The following is a 15,270-nucleotide window of genomic DNA, read 5'->3' as shown; positions in this document are numbered from 1 at the left end:
AGGTGTCTTATTCTTCTGCCTTTCATGTTCCTCTGCTTCATTTTGGAAAAATTCTGTTCTTCATTGCATGCTTGTGGATCTGTGTTGCATCATTGTCTTTTTTTTTTTTTTTTTTTTTTTCCAGGGTTTTGCCAGTCATGGGATTTGGAAGTGGTTGTATTTGCTGGGGCTTAGCTGAGCGGTTCTTAATGTGTAGTAGCAGGGAGTAATGCAAATTGCTCCTTGATGATGTTTATATCCTCATTTGGAAGTTGGGCTTTGCAGCATCATGTGGCTGTTAGAAACGGCTGGGGAGAGCCACGTTGAAAATGCTTTTGAGATGGTGTCTCTGCTGTTCCTTCTGAAAGCCAGTGTTCATCAGCATAGGAGAACAAATTGTCCAGACACAAATTGTCCAGCAGCACAACTGTAACCACTTTGCCTGTTGGAGTGTCAGTGTGCGCCTGTATGGACGGTTGGCATAGCTGTTCGAGATGTGGGTGCTGGGGTGTGTCCACATCCAGACTTTCAGACAAATCCCTTTTGGTTTGCAAAGTGTTGAAAATTGGATTATGAAGCAGTGTCTGAGGGGAAATGCTGAGGGTGGCTGTTCCATTTTTTCCCAATAGGAATGTTATTCAAAAGCTGGAGAAAGCTGTAGATTTGAGTTTGTCTTGAGCAGAATAAGCTTATCTTCCCAGCCCAGTGCGCTGATGAGGCTTGGTTGTTGTCTCTGCATCTTTTGAAGGAGTGTTGCTAATTTAGCTGTAGCAATGCTCTGATGCTTGATGAATCAAGAAAGAATCAGGGTGCTGGCTTCAACCCAGCTCCCAGTATTTTCCAGTTTGCTTAGCCTGCTGGTGGTTGAGGTCAGTTGGCTAGTAGGTTGGCTTATTGCTTCCTAGGCTGTGTGCTGGCTGTATGTAGGTGTGGACAGAGAGTCAGAAGCCTGTAGTGAAGTGCCCTGGACTTGTGACAGACTTTTGTGTCCTTCATCCGGGTGATGCTGAGAGGGTGTGCGGTGTGTTGGGGCTGTCACTGGTGGAGCTGCTGGAATGTGGTGCAGGTTTAGGAGGGCTGTGGCTCTGCACGCAGGTGAAGCCACCAGCCCATGAACAACAGGGTTGTGCGTTGTGCTTTCTGGGTATATGGCTTGCTGCAAGGTCTACAAAGCACTGTGAACCCTTTCTTGCAGAAGCAAAACGGACCTCTTAAGCTCTATTAGAACAGCTGAGGCTGTTAAACAAAATGAGAGATGTTTCCCTTGTGTGCCTGCCCATAGCCAGGTGGAGGGGGAACCCCAGACTCAGCATCTTGGCTATTCCCAGCCTCTGCTTAGAAGATGCACCAGCTGATGGCTTGGGAGGACAGCAGCTTTCAGAGGACCTCTATTGCTGCAGTTGCATCGGAGCTGGCTGGCTTTCTAGGTTTTTCTACCCATCCAGTGTAATCTCTTTCTGCCTCAGGAGCTTTGCTTGCTTAACTGGTGTTCAGACTCCAGAGGTGGGCTGGCATGGTGTCTGGGGCTCACCCCAAGGGCATGTCCTTGCACTTGGGGGTGCTCATCAATGAAGAAGGCATTGCTGTAATGCATGGGTTGCATAGGCTGGGCTTTGCCTACCTACGGAGAGAGAAAAGAAAGGAAATTGCAGAAGTAACTTGAACTGGATTGCTAATCCTTGCAGAGCAGTGCAGAGATGTTCCCACTCATCACAGACCAGTCCTGGGAAGAGAATGAGGGTAAGTGGTCCTGGGCAGAGGTCAGTGGGCTGTTCGGTGGCAGGCAGTCCTGACAAAACCTTGCAGAGCATCAAGCTGGCTCAGTCCCACCAGAGGTGCAGCCCTCAGTTTGGGTCACTGCTCCTGCCTGGAGGTGCATAAGCAGTGGCGTGTCTGCTCTGTGCAGCGCTCCCACCTGCCTTTTTAAGATGAACAGCCCTCAGTCCCAAGCTGTCTTTGCAGGTCACCCCAGGTTGTGGTGGTTATAGCAGAAAACTAAAGTGGACCTTTAGGTAATCCCTTGTGTGGTTAAGGTGGGCACAGCTCTGCTGTGAGGGACTGAAGGCATCTCTGAATCTCTTGCAGCAGGATGGATCTCCTCCATCCACGAGTTGTAGCTGTGTTTGGCACTGAAATCTGCTGGTTGTAGGCTGCTTTTTTTTTTTTTTTTTTAAAGTGCCTGTGGAAAGCATATGCAGTTTACACTGGAGTCTGGAGGAGCTGTATCTGTGCCTTTAGACTTGAGTGGATTTTCTTTGCAAGTCTAATAAGCCCTTCATGCTCCTCAAATCAATCCACTGATTTTTCCCTTCCAAGCAGTCCGATCAGTAAAGACAGTCATTACATGTGGCGTGGCTTGTGTTTTCAGTGTCTTTTCTTTAAATATCCAAGAAAAGGGAGCACCAGGGGATACCTTCTGTTAAGCTAAAAGGATTATCGCTGCAGTTGCGCTAATTATTTCCATCTTTGCAGCCTCCCTGCTGTACCTGCCCTGACCTCTCTTCCTAGAACAGATCTGGTAGCCCTGTCTGTCCATCTTTGCCTCTGTGCCCTCCCTCAGTGCTGTCCTTGAATTACTTCGGAGCAGTTGGTGGGACTGCGCCGTCAGTGCCCTGGGAAGGCAGGTCCATTTGTCCCTCATTTGTCCGATTCAGCTGGCCAGTGTGTGTGTTACTCTTCGGTGAGCTGTGGCTCAGCTGTCTTTGATGCTGCTGTAAGGCACATGGGAAGGATGAAGGCTGATGGGGGTCATTGTGGGACAAAGTGCAGTCTTAAGGGACAGATTATACAAGCCCGTGGGAAGGAGGACTGTATTAAACTGCCATTCGTGGGGAAACCTAGCACTTACAAGAGGTGATGAAACCACTTGTGTTCATGGGTTTTAATAGCATGGGTGGCTTTGAATGCTGTGTGCTACAGAGTTGCAGGGCTTTCTGCCACTTGTCAGCATTTCACTTTATGGCTGCCCATCAGCTCCTGTCCCAGGCTGTCTGCCTGGAAGTGCCTGATGTAATTTCAGATGGATTTCATGAGTGTGTCAAGTCACTTGCTGCAGAATGAAATTCCTTGGGGTGTTTGTAAATGGCTCAAAAAAATCTAAAGAAGCCTCTCCCATGATCCTTGGACACATCCAGCTCAGTGATGTGCATGTTTGTGCTGGCCTGGAGATCCATTTCTGAGATAAATCAGTCTTCCATACGTTGGAAAGAAGCATTTGCTGGGATGCCCTTTTAAAGTTGAAACTGGAGAAGCAGGAGGGTGTGTGTTGAGAGTGGTGAAATACTTCTCTAAGAAACATTTCGTCTTTAATTTGATCAAAGCTCGACTTAGATCCTGGATGCACTGGGTTGGTCTTACTGTGACGGTGTGTGTGTGTCTCGCTCACATGCAGCTCTGCTCCTTCTTTCTCTCAAGTGTTGTTTCATGTGAGATTCCTGGTACAGGGAACACATTTGGCCAGATGTGTACATTCTCGGTTGAGCTGAGGGCAGAGCAGGCCTGTCACAGTCAAGATGAGAGGCAAGATGGTGGGCAAGTAATTTTTGTCTTGGCTGGCTGCTGTGGTCTCATGTATCCAGGTAGTGGGGTGAGTCTTTGGCAGAGGGTGAAGGATGGTGAGTGCAGGCATCACATGAGCTTTCATCGGGCTGAGATGCAGCAAAATGCAAGTGGAAGGACAAGAAGGGGGCTGAAGAGATGGAGTAAAGCTATAGCTGAAGGTTTTGTGCATACTGTATTCTCCCTGGGTCCCTGTCCTGGGAAGGGGCTGTTGGATCAATGACTGGAAGTATGGTGGTGGGAGGGTTTTGGGAGTAGGCTGAAAACTTGCTTGTGCTGGGCTTATAGGTGACAAAATGTCCCTGACCTGGTTTGCAGGGCTCAAGGTGTGTTCATTGTGTGGTTAGTTTGAGGACACAGCGATGACAGAAAGGGTTTGCCGGAAGAGACTGTCCCAAGAGAAGGGATAATCTAGTGGGATGAGCTTCCTGGAGGCTGGTTTGTAGCTCTAACCTTTTGTGAATTCTCAGGGTTATGTGTCAGTGCAGGCTGGCAAGGGGAGCCTCTGTATAAAAATACAATTTTTATCTGAAAGTGTACTTCACTTTGGTATGGTCAGAAGTAAATGAAACCTAAGGTTTTGTAAATGTGGCTTGTGTTCCTTTCCTAATGCTGACCCTCCTTTTACAAAGTGCTGACCAGCTCCATGCAGGTGCTGAGTATTTTATTACCCTCCCACTGCAGATCCTGGATGTGATGGGGTAGGAGTTGCAGGACTGAATTACCTTTGTGGTTTAAGGTGCGACCTGTGACGAAGCTGGCTCGTATGGTTGTGTTACAGAAGTGGAGTTTCATGTGCTCTCTGCTGGTAGCTGTAGCTTGTGGTGTCAGACATCAGATGTTTGTGAGCCCAAAGCTGGGTTTTAATCTGAAGTCAGAATTGCCTTTTGTGGTTCATTTTCAGATGCTGCTTAGTCTGAATTCAAGGGCAGACTTTAGGCAAATTCTGCCCTTTGAAGTTACTACTTTATTTGTAGTTTTACCTACTGCCTCATCAGCATGATAAATGATGCTGCCCTGGAGCTAGCTGGAGGGGTTTGCAGAAGTAGCTTTTAACAATGGGCATCTCCAAATTGGACAGAAAACTACATGCTTTTCCCTTTTCTTCTGCTGTAATAATGGAGAGCCTGGCAGGCATATATAAGCAGAAGTAATAAACGTTGCCGTTGGGTACAAAAAGGAAAACAGGTTAAAAACCCAGCTAAAGATCTACTGCTTGAGCTGTGGTGTTGCTTGTAGACACTGCCCATCAGTAAGCAAGAGAACAGAATCAGAAAGTCTGGGACTAAGATGAGGGTATTGGACCTATCCTGTGACAAAGGGAGTGACGCTGGGGCTTGCAAAGAGGAGACTTGCGGGGGTTGTGGTGGTGGATGGGTGATCTGAAAAAGGGCAACTGTGAGCTGGAGAGAGGATCTACCACGATGGCAGCTAGGTTTTGTTCTCATCCTGAGCAGTGTGTGCATCTTGGGTACCTGCCAAATCCAAGCACCATGTGCACATGCGGGCATGCTGTCCTGTCTCCCTTCCTTTCTCATCAATCTTTCCTGTGCTTGTCCTCTTTCCCTTCCATTTTGAATCTTGCCTGGAGAACCAGATTCATGTTCTTCTGCAGTGCTCTTGGGAGCCTCTTCGCTGGGGCAGCTGATGCTTGCGGGGCCCTTCCCTTGGGCAAGTGCTCAGCAGCTGGACTTGCTGAGAGCATGAGCAGGGCCCAGCTCCCTGCAGAATGTACTGGTCTTCCAGCATTGGGAACCCTTATTTTATGGTTTTGTAGAATACTTGGCATGAGTTTTGCCTTTCCCCGATTTTAGTGGTAGCTGAATTACCTTGCTAGCTCCTTCCTTCCCCCAGGTTCCTCAAGGTGAGAGGCAAAGAGAGTCATGGATGCTGTTTAATGTGAAGGCACTTATTAATGCTTAAACTCAAATATGTCACTGCTTTTATTTTGTCTAATAATAGGGTTTATTGTCACAGCTGTCTTGAGGTCCATGCTCAGCTGCAAAGCGTGTTTCATCAGTTATTGTTGCTCGTATACTTCCCTTATGGAGGGGTTTTTAAATCCATGAGTGGGTTTGTGGGTTTTCTCTATCAGCATCCGAGAGCTTCTTGGTGCTTAAATTATTCTTGAATGGAAGAATACTGTACTGTAGTTGCAGCAATGTTTGTGTGCAGGTGAAAAGCACCTTACCAATGCTCGTGGCAAAATAGCTTGAAATGGCCTGGTTGGATTGCTAGAAAGTTCTCGTTAGCAAGAGGAAGCTGGGCATACCTAGGTGATGCTGGAGGGAGATCAGCGTGCATAAAGTGAGTTTTGGAACTGAGTAAGGATCACTAGGCACTGAAGTCCGGTAGTCTGCAGAGAGAGTGCCCTAAACACATACCGTCTATGAAAACGGGCCTTTCTGTAAGGTGGGTAAAGCTGCTGCCTCGTCTCGGTGTGAGAAGAGGAGCCAGCATCTCCCGCCCGCAGCGCGCTGCTCTCTGCCTCCCTTGGGAAGGAGTACAAAGCGCTGTGGCTCTAGGTGTGGTCAGAGCCTCTTCGGATCGTCTGCTGCTACTCGTGCACTGCAATAAAAAGAAGCACTACCGAAATAGTGGCAACCCTGTTTATTCCAGCCTTTGTATTAATGATTTCGCTAGAGCCTGTGACCTTACCAAACATGAATAGATCCCTGGTAACCCGAGACCAGGAGTAATATTATTTTAAGCAGGAAGTAAAGCTCTGAAGCAGACTTGTCCTTTTATACATATCATACGTGTGACAGCAGAGCTGCATTTAGAGCTGAAAGGGGATAAAATCCCTGAGGAGACTGATTGCACCTCATTTATTTTTAACGAATGTACTAGGGGATATTGAGCCTGAGTTCCTAGACTTGGGGCAGTCTTAAATTCAGACAATTTCCACTCTTCACCCCTGTGGAAAGGAAGATGGGCATCAACTGGGCTTCCAGCTAATTCCTGGGGATGATGAAAATGCACATGGATTCTGATTTTATTTTTTTTTAACTTGCTCCTCCTTTAGCCTTTGGGTTGGGAGGGGAAATAATGGTTTTACAACTCTTTGGCTGAATTTATGGTCTGAGTTCCCATGTGGATTGTGACTATTCATGCTGCCTGCATCTGCTTTTGTTGCAAAACTGCTCATCTGCTCAATAAAACTAGAATCAAGGCAAGACAGATTGCTACCTGATTGTCATCCCCAGTGGCCCAAACTGGGCAAAGACCAGCTGGACAGACATCAGAGTACTCAGTAGGGATGTGTTTTGTGTATGAAGGTTTTTATTTGCTGTTCATCCTTACTTGAAAAGCCTTGTTTGTCTTGTGCCTCGGCATGGTTCAAACTGTGCTCCCTTGTTATGAAAGGTACAAATGCAGCTTCTGTTGGGTTTTTGTTTTTAGAAGGAAGAGCTCTGGCTCCCGAACTCTAACTTGTGCAGGGTATCAGGAGACACTACTGTCTTCTGCCACACCTCTTGCTTGCTGTTCATGCCGTGGTGTATGAAACTTGGAGCTAGGACAGGCCCCTGGCGGAACCGTGGCAAGCCGTGAGCAGCCTGATCGGCCGCTCCCTGTGACTGGGGCAGCAACTTCCCAGCGCTCAGCAAGGTGTGAACCTGCTGGGGTGCCCACCCCTTTTCCCCATTACTCACTGATGTGGTTGGCCTGTCCCAGTCCCTGCTGTCTCTGTGAAGAGTTGAATGATGCACTCATCCCTTGGCTGTGCTTTCCCAATGATGGCTTTTTTCCTTGACCTCCTCCAGATTAGTTTTTTTTTTTTTTCTGCATTTATCATCTTCTTACCCCTTCTGATACAGTTTTAATTAAAAATGCTAATTTTAGTTTTTAATAAATACTGTTGTGAACATTTTGAGGGAACTGTTTTCTTCTGCTGTTATGCAATAACATGACAAGGGAGATGTAGGTGTAGCAGAAATGCTGGATGAATGTCCTATTGTTTGTGTCTTTTGTGTGTCTTTTGGCCTTAAAAAAAAAAAAAAAAAGACATTTAGGAAACACACGCTGGCTTTTGACCTCATCTGAAGTGTCTCTTATTCATGTGAAGCAAAAATAATGCAGAAAAGCTAGACAAAAGCTAAATCACCTTTTCCAAGTCCTGTCATGTTGCATAGTGACTGCTGGACTGAGGACAAGTCCTCCTAAAGTCCCAAAAGCTTGTGAGGTCTGTCATGTTTGTTTTTTTCTAGGCTAAGAAACCAGTGTGTAAGGAATGCATGACTCTTTTCTTCCCCTGTATTTATAGAGAGCCTGTCCCGGTAAGGTATCCTGCTGCATGCCAGTGCTCTCAGCCATCTTCGGGATGCTGGAACTGGACACTATGGGGCCAAAGGGTATTTGGTGCCCAGTTTGGGTATCAAGCAGTAATGGCTTGGTGAAATAAGCACTGTGGCTGAACTGTGTGGGTGATGGTTTGTCACAGGAGTGCGTAGAGGCCTGTGTTTCCCATTGCAGTGGTAAGCTGTGGCTTTTCAGGCAAGCTGGTAACGCCTGTTCCTGCATGTCTGTGTCTGCCATGCTTACCCTGGGCTTCTGACCATTGCTGAGGGCAGCGAGTGTCACTGCTTAACCCAACTGACTGGACACCCTGTCCGCTTCCTCCCTGTTCCTTGTAGTGGTAGTGTCTCTCTGCTGTAGGACACTGGAGACCACTTCTGCATCTGCAATCTTTGCAGTCAGGAGCCCTGCAGGACTTGGATCCTGTAGAAGTGAGATAGTGCTCCCTGGGAAAACCCACCTGACTTGGCTTCTTCCCTGGGACAGGCTTTCTGTCACTGCAAGAGCGATGCCAGCCATGGTGGTGCGGCAGTAGCTGGAGCAGATGGTGCTGTTGTCATAATTTTAATTTCTATCCATGTGTTGAAACAGCACAAAATAACTTAAGAAATGAAGGCCCGATTTGAGAAGATACCTTGAATGTTTTCCTTGCCCTGAGAAAATCTCCTGCAACATTAGGGTCCACAGCACTTTCCCAGTTCTGTCGCATCCACTCTGGCTAGGATCACTTGGATTCGTAGGCTAGAGCTCTGGCATGAAGTTCTTTTATGTTTTATGTCTTCATTACTGTATCGGCATTGAATATTCACGGAACTTCTGTCACAGTGCAGCGAATGTTGTCAGCACTGTGAAATCAAAGAAAGAGGAGCAGCTGAGATCAAAGTAAGCAATAAACACATACCTTGTGTCTTGACAGTGCCTTTTTCAAGCCAGAGGCAATTCCTGGAGGGGCTCAAGGTGCAGCTGGATGGCAGCTGGTGCTGGCCTCCCACGCTTCCCCCTCTGCTACCTTGGTGCTCCAAAGCTGGGGTGAGATGACCCATAGCACTACTGTCACATACAGTTTCTGCCTGTGAGGGGTTCAGTTTCTGCTGGTTTAGTGCCTTGAACCACATTCCAGTGGGGTTCTGGAGCAGTGCTGGTGGTGTAAGGAATAAGGACCAAGCAGTGTGATCTGGGCCTGGCTTGTCAAACTGCAGCCTTGTTCTACCAGTTCTGAGGCAGGAGCCTTGCTCTTCCGACCTTTCCACAATGAAAACGTCGCTGCTCTGAGGCCGGGGTACCACCTGCTTATTTTTTTGGGCCCTTCCTGTGGAACTGCACCACATGTACACATTACTGGTTTGGTTAAGGTGGAAAGTGATACCAAGTACCTAAATCTTCAAGTCCATTTACAGGTGTAAGCGAAGTTTTCTTCCCATAAAATTCTCTTAATTTTTGAGGCTTCTGGTTGCATGTTGATCTCTTTCCAGTGTCTGCATCATTTGAGCCTAGCACCAAACAGAGCAGCGTCGTCTGCCTTTGCATATGGGAGCAGTAGCTAGTGTGCAGCCTGCTCACTGCTTGCACCGTGGCCAGCTGGCTACAGCAGCTCCTGGGAAGTGCAGGATGTGCAGCCTTCCAGCACAGGAAGGCTTAACCCTGCTTGCCTGTCCCTGGGGGCCCTAGCCCTGTGCACCGCAGCAAAGGTGGCTGTTTTCTCCTGCAGCAAAGAAAGAGAAGATTCATGGGCCTGGCAGCAAGGCGGCCGAGTACTGCAGAGGGTTTTTCTCCTTGCAATGGACTCTGCAGTTTTTGCACTTAAATGCAGAACATTTAACTTCTTCAATGCAGAGTGTGCTGATGGTGTGTGAACTCTGCAGATGGCTCAGGGCTTGTCTTAGATCCCATGTTCACACCAGGTTTCAGACATCTCTCTAGCCCGTGGCTCTGGTGCACCAAATGGATGCTGTTGTATGTGTGCCACTACAAAAGCCTGCGGAGAAAGGAAATTAGCAGAGCTTTGGTTCTCTCGCTGGCAGACGTCTCTGCTGGGTCCTACAGCCCACGGCTGTGCTACGAAGCTGTAGGTTATAAAATGGAGACGGTGCTGGAGAGCTTGTGTGAGGATGAACGGCAGAGCTGCTTTCAAGGAGTCACTGTTCACTAACGTGCTAGAAACACCTTTATCTGGTGCTTTGGTCGATTGCGTCGCACACTTGCTAGGTGGGGTGAGCTCAGCTCCACGCTGGCTCATCACCCAGCATGGCTTTTTTGACCCTCCTGCTTGTTTGAGGGTGTTTGGTGTCTGTCTGGCTAATAAAGAGCGAGATTTGGGGTATTTCTCAGCTTTTCAATTGACTGAATTGCATTTCAGGAGCTCTGTCTGGGAACCCAAGAAGGGTGTGACAGTGCTCAGTGTCCTACCAAATTGGCTGTGTTCAGGGAAATGGGGGTGATCTCGTCTGCATCTGTCGTCCTTCCCCTGCCCTGGCATGTGTTGTGGTACCCACTGGAGCATGAAATAAGTCCCGTCAGTTTGTTTCTGACCTCGTAATAATGAAGAAAATTGTGATAACCATGAGAAACTGCTGGCCACACTACTAGTCCTGCTTGTGGTAGATTGCAAGCATCCACAGACCAGATGAGCCCTGCCAGGCTCCCTTTACCACTGACTGCTGTGTGAGAGGGACCTTCCTCAACTGCTTATCACGGGAACATCCTTTATAATTGTTCCACGTGAGCAACAGTGTGCAGCAGCTGTCAGTTAGTGGGGATGGATATCTTTTTCTTTCTTCAGGCAGTGCAGTCTCTCAGGAAAGCAATTTCTTCTTCCTTATGGGGTAATTTGCCAGCCAGGGTAAAGGAGACTTTTGATGGGGCCCAGCACAGTTGTGCTGTTGACTATCCCAGGGACATTTCCACGAACTTTTCTTTCCTCTTTTCTCTCTCCCCATCCAGGCACACATAAATGTTACTTTTCTGCTGTGGCTGGAAAGTAGCATGCTAAGAACACATTGACTTGTGTTTTCTTCCCTGATGGATTCTTTTTGGTAGCACTGGGTGGTCTGGGCGAGCAACTCCTCCCAGCAGCTGGAGAGAATGTCTAAGGATTTTGCCATGCATAGCAGTTCAGCCACATCTCAGCATGCAGCACAGCCTTTGAAAGGCAGTGCAAGGGAAATATTAGGCTTCCATTTTCTGTTAAGTAAATAATGATTGGTACAAGCCTGAATGCTGGTGAGCCCGCCTTAAAACCTGCAGCAGCAGGGAAGATGCTCTGATTTCCAGCAGGCTGGGCTGAGCCTGGGATGGGAAGAGTCAAAGAGAATTAGCTGGTAAATAAGATCTGCCTTCTCTTTGATCCGCTCTACATGTTCAACTGCTTAAAGGCTTCCCAACAAGCAGGATTTTGAAGGAGGAAGAATTTATCCACCCATAGACCATCCTATGGTTCTGTGACATGCAAGACTGCAAGATACTGCAGTAGGGGGTTGGGAAGAAATCCGAAGGTAGCCTAGTAAATCCCTGCCAAAGAGGCTTCTCTTCCTTCTATTCACAAAGAGCTTGCTGAACAGACAGGGCAAGCTTTAAAACTAGTTGCTTCCTTTTTCTCTTCTACATGGTAAGCCACTCTGATCAGAGTTTTAATCTAGCTAAAGTTAGTGGACTTAGAGACAGCTTGATCTTTGCATCATAGTATGGAATAAGAACGGCGATCCCGAGTGCTGACACCTCCCTGGGCAGCCATCGTCCTTAAACGCCCTCCTGTAAGCTCACAGAGGAAGCTGGGGCAGGAGCCGGGGCTGCTGTAATGGTTGGTTTTGACTTGGTCAGATAAGACAGGCAAAAAGCAAAAGGTAAGAAAGGGTAAAAGATCAAGGAAGGAAGGTAGTAATAGTGGCAGTGCTCAGGTTTCAGGTGAGACAAAGATGGAGCCCTGCTGCCCTTATGTCCCTGTCCTGTCCCTGAGGAGCTTCCTCTGGTTTCTCTACTCGGGTGCTGCTCCAGAGAGCCCTTCCTGAATGAGAGCAGCACAGCTGGGAGCATGCAGGTTGTGGCATCTGTTGGAGCCTGGCTTCCGCTCTGGTTTGCCCCCAGCCTGCTCCATGACAAGCCTTTTCACCTCTGTTCCCCTTCCAGGGAACGTGGGAATAAGGATGTCTTTGGTAAACCACCTGGTGCTTCTGTCAGTAACAGTTGATGCAAGATTCAGAGTTAGTATTTCTACATTGCAAAACACTCGTGTATATTCCCAGCACATTCCTGTTCTTGGGAGAGGCCACGTTTGTGGTGCACTTCTATTTGGGCAGAGAAAAGACATGCAGGTAGAACCATTTCCTATCTCCTGGGTCCAGCTACTCTTGCAGTTTAGGCCGTGGGCTGGAGTTGTGTGCCTGGATAATCTGGTCTCCTAATTGCCACCCTGCTTGGAGGCAGCTGCTGAGCTGGGCCTAAGCTGATTTGGGATGGCAAATTCTGTTAGTTTAATTCTCAGCAACACTGAGGAACTTGTCGGTTCGTGAGTATCCCTTGGCTTTTCTGTAGCCACGAGCGTGCCCTGGAGACCTTTGCCAGCTGGTGACCCTCATCAGTTAGCTTGCAGAGCCCTTGGCTGTGGAGAGGTTAGGTTTGTAAGGGCTGTTTACTGATGATTCCCTGAGCTATTGTGTCTTTGAATCCAGCTTGTCTATTCCTTTTTGGTGCTGTTTGTACGGAGTCGTGGCATCTCAGTACTTGGGGTTTCCTTGCCCTGTTCCCACCCTCACCTTTCCCCATCTCCTTTCCAGATGTGGCAATATGTCATTAGCTGGTGCGGGGGTTGTTTATTGCCTGGTCTCCGTAACCTTCAGGTCCCAAATGTGTGTGTGCATGAAGCCAGTGTGACCACTCTTGCTGTGATGAGGCTCCTGTGCCTCAAAGCTGTTCTGCTGCGAACCCAAACCCATCTCACGTCTGCATGGAAGGTGGCCAGTCCCCAGAGAGAGGTGTCAAAAGTTCCAGGCTCCCAAGGAGTCACTTAAACTTTAACATGGAAAAAACATGAAACAAAAAAAATAAATGAAGAAAGGTGCATTTTTGAGACTATTTCTTTTGCAACTCCCTCTTATTGTTCTGAGAGGCATTTGTCAGTCTTTGAACCTGAAGAAGTTTTTCTAGCCTTGTGACTAGATAACTTGAAACTTCAAGTAATTTCTCAGCTCACTGCATATTAGGCAGTGCCTGCGATTAATGAGATTGCTGTCCATATTCCTTCCTCTGTCAGTTTCTTGGAAAAACAATACTTGGAGGTGTACACAAAGGAGATGAAAAGAAAGTTGCTTATGAATTATGAAGATCCTTTCAGGGTGATGTTATTTCATGGAGCTGTCACTCCATTTTAATTAAGTAGTTCGTATGGAATGATGCTTTTTTTAAAACCCTTTAGGTGTTTGATCACCTATCAGAGGTAACAGATAGCTCATGTTGAATTTTCGTTTTCAAGTAACAGGAGTGGATGCTTACTGCCCTTACTGATTAAATAACGGAGGAGGAAGACACTGCTGCGGCTGAGTACAAGATACAATAGCCAAGAGGCTTTACTCTGCCCATGTCTGGAAATCAGCTGGGTGACTGCTTGGACACTGTGTGCTGGTGTAAAGATGGAGCTGCTCGGTTGGGCCCAGTGATGAGTACCAAAGTGTGCAAATCCAACCAGTATCTCTCAAAGCGTTGCACTCGCCTTCTGCTGAAATTTCTCTTTCCTCTGTTTTCTTGCAATGTGTGGCTAGTAACCCCCTGCACCCAGCCGCAAACAGATCTGCCAACGCCTAGTTTATTTTGGGATTTGTGCGTATGTAAATCGAGCTATTAGTTCCCAAACTCGTGATCCCTGGAGCTGTGCTGTTTGAATTGCTGCAGATCGAGACTACTTCCTCTGTGATGGGGAATAATGCTGTGGCCGTTCAGAAACAGCGGCTGTCAGAGTGTGCCCTGCCGATCCTTGGGCTGTGGTTGTAGCCCTGTGTGTTACTGGGCTTACGGGTGAGTGGGGTGCAGCTGCTGACCCAGTTTCCTCGGTCGGGCATCGTGGGAGCACTCATCTCCTTGGCACCAGAAGGGTTGCAGGGATGCATTTTTGTGCTCCTTTGTGGCAGTGCTAATGATGTTGTCTGGCACAGATTACGCAAGGCTGAGCACCACCGAAGCACAGCTGTGTGGTCCCCAGCATCTGCTTTCTTCCCCCTTCACTACTGGGCCACTCTCAATAGGGTATGTTGTTTTCAGCCCTGGTTTTATTTACCTTTCATTGTGGAGAAACTTTTTGCCAAGGGATTAAGACTTTGGGGTGCTCAACTTAATTTGGGATCTAAATCTTCCCAGGCGGAGAGCGCTGGAGGCTTTGTGCGTGGTTTGCTGGTGGTTAGCCTGAGCGGCAGCAGAATGAGAGCTCTGCTGTGTCTTTGTGCTGGTGGTGATGTGTCCTGACTGTGCTCCAGAAAGGCGGCTGGGGTGCCTGTTTGCTGGCTGTGCAAGAATTGCTGCTGCAGGCTGGGCATGGGGCTGTCTGGAGCTGTGTGGCCTCGTGGTCTACAGCGCAGAGAGGTCACCAGGCAGGAGAAACACGCTGCTTTACAGGAGAAGTTTCTTTCCAATGCCTGGAGCTGGTTTATGCCCTATAAGCAGGGATTAAATGTGTTCTAGCTGGGAACTTTTTATCTGTTTTGTTCATTTATTGATTTAATTTTCTTTTTAAATCCTGGTTTGCATAGGCCTTCCCTGTTCTCCTTCCCTCTTTATGAAATATTTGTAGCCATTGTTCAGTTCCTCTTGAAGGAGGGATGCAGCAGTCATTCCGTTTGGACCAGTTTTCACATGTGTGGGTTATGCAAGGGCGGGGGATTACTATGAATTGAGCAGTTGATTTTATTCAAAACAGGGCTGCCCCAGCTGTGCTGAAAAGCTACTAGAGTAGCTTTTACTTCTGCTGACAGACCAGACCAAGCCATTTTATTGATGCCTTTGAGCCTAACAAGCTATAAATTTGCAGGATGGGTAGTGGAAGAAGAGCAGTGCTTTTAATTTCTGGCTCAGTTCTCCTGGGCATGAATGTAAGACAGTGTCAGGGATGTGGCTGCAATGTCTTGACTCATGATCATGGCGTCTTGCAAATGAAGCCAGGTCAGACTGGCTGCGGGCTGGCACGGAGATCTTTGTGGCTGTTGGAAAAACGGCAGTACATGGTTTTGCAGGCATTGTGGGAGCCATTACATAAAGCAAATAGGCTTTACTGTCAGGTCGCTGCAACCTCCTCTGAGAGGAGTGATGTTGCTTTCAGTATCCTTGCCAAACTCCACAAGGAAAATTGTATTATTTTTCCTTTTGAAACATCTTGTGGACCTGGAGCTGACTAACAGCTTTTGCTTCCTGGCCTAAACTGCAGTGCTCTTGATGGCTGTTGAAGGTTTGATCATTTCA

At 47.7% G+C, this 15,270-nt stretch overlaps 1 protein-coding gene across 20 annotated transcripts in view; it reads left to right on the top strand.

Moving 5' to 3' along the window:
* The window catches only part of MAPT (microtubule associated protein tau), a 59,866-nt gene that overhangs the window by 10,195 nt on the left and 34,401 nt on the right, over positions 1 to 15,270 (top strand). The window contains exon 1 of one of the 20 annotated variants that reach the window (XM_080369593.1): positions 23 to 13,494. The exons of 17 other annotated variants lie outside the window; for them this stretch is intronic. The gene's annotated coding sequence lies outside the window, so the exon portion shown is untranslated. Of the gene's footprint in view, positions 1 to 22; positions 13,495 to 15,270 lie in introns of those variants that run through there. 2 more of the 20 variants (XM_080369592.1, XM_080369590.1) reach the window with 2 other exon arrangements.

This window comes from Falco punctatus, assembly GCF_963210335.1.
Source record: "Falco punctatus genome assembly, chromosome: 19".
NCBI classification, from domain to species: domain Eukaryota; kingdom Metazoa; phylum Chordata; class Aves; order Falconiformes; family Falconidae; genus Falco; species Falco punctatus.
This window is presented reverse-complemented; position numbering and strand designations above follow the sequence as displayed.